Source organism: Charadrius vociferus, unplaced genomic scaffold, assembly GCF_000708025.1.
Source record: "Charadrius vociferus isolate BGI_N301 unplaced genomic scaffold, ASM70802v2 scaffold621, whole genome shotgun sequence".
Classification (NCBI taxonomy): domain Eukaryota; kingdom Metazoa; phylum Chordata; class Aves; order Charadriiformes; family Charadriidae; genus Charadrius; species Charadrius vociferus.
Window position 1 is genome coordinate 1,049,714 of NW_009646926.1, and position 1,692 is coordinate 1,051,405.

Here is a 1,692-nt window from a genome sequence, read left to right on the forward strand (position 1 = left end):
AGGAGGACACCGATCCCTGCTCACTCCTTCACCAGAGTGTGGCGGCCAGGGGTCCCCACTGCCTCATGCCCAGTGGTTGCATCCCCAGGAGATGTGCCTGCCACAGGGTGCCCCGTCCCTGCCCCGCTGTCCTCTGCCAGCCTGGAACTGCTCATGTTGTCACAGCACTGCATGCTGCAAGCTTGTGCCCGGGGTCATTTGCATCAGGGAGCGGGACCAGCGGCTTTGCTTGCGTGAGGCAATGTCAGCTCAGGTCCTGCTGGCTTTCAGAGGGAGCTGAGCACCCTGGCTGTCTCTCTCTGCCCCTGCAGTGCCATCTGCCAGCATGACCCGCCTGGCACGCTCCCGCACGGCATCCCTCACCAGTGCCAGCTCGGTGGATGGCACCCGCCCACGTGCCTGCACCCACTCGGAGAGCACCGAGGCCATGGGGCAGATCAACCACACCATGGAGGTATCGTGCTGAGGTCCACGCCAGCCGCCGACGTCTCCAGACCCATCTCCTATCCGTCAGCATCCCGCCAGCACCCACCCACCCCACGGACATCCTCCACGTCCACCCTCACTCCTTTGGGGTCGATTTTGTCGTCTTTGCCATTGGCCTCATCCCTTTGTCTGGTACCAGAGAAGGCAAAGGGCTTTGTTTCACTGCCTCCTGGCTCCAGCTCCTGGCTTCGCCCAGCAGTCACACATGGTTCTGCATTAGTCCTCAGCCTCCCTAGCATTGGTTTGACCCTTCCTTGGGAGGGTGGGTGGCAGGGGGACAGGGCCAGGATGGGGGAGCAGGGGCAGGATGGTGAGATAGGAACAGGGTGGTGGGATGAGGCAGGACACAGCAGGCTGTGAGCAGGACAGCAGGATGTGATGAGAACACAGGAGGTAGGTTGGTCAACCGATGGCTGGCCAAGCCAGATGGAGGCAGTGGCACTCCCTAGGAGGTCACTGGGCACTTCCTGGGGATGCAGCTCCCATTTCTCCCTGCCGGCCCTGCCTAGGGAGAGCTAGCATGGGATTCCCCAACACACCCAGGACCTGCTGCCCCAGAGTTGGCTGAGCATTGTGAGAAATCGCACCCCAAACTGTCCCCTCGCCCTGGTCATATACCCTGAGGGCTGCCCCAGGACAGGGGGAGAGGGCTCAGCCCTGTTCCAGAAACCATCGGGGCAGGAGGGTGGTGGGGGTGTGTGTCACCCTGCCTCTGCCCACACCCTGACCTGTAGTGGCACTTCCTCGGTCCCTTGTTGCAAGAAGGACCACCACCACCTGCCACCAAAAAGGTGCTGGGGGGAAGGGGACTGTGTGCCCTGGTTTGGTTGGTCCCTGCCACACTGACCGTTCTGCTCCCAGCCTTTGGGCTGAGGCTGCCAGGGCTCAGAGGACACTGGGTTTGGGGATGTTGCATGGCAAATCCCCCCTCCATTTTTGCCACAGCCTGTGGGTGTCACCGCAGTGGAGCCATTAGCAATAAGAGACACTCCCTTCCCCCTCCCCTCCCCCCCGTGCTGGGGAGCCCTCAGCACCCTCTGCCCCATAGGGTGCATCACCACAAGGTGCTGGCAGTGTGGGGTAATCCATGGGATGTGGGGAGCACCCCAGTGTCTGGCCTTGCTGTCAGGCTGGCTTTGCCCTGACCAGCCCAGCCCCACCACGGCCCCCCACAAATCCACACCCCCCACCCCCAGCATCCCGCCT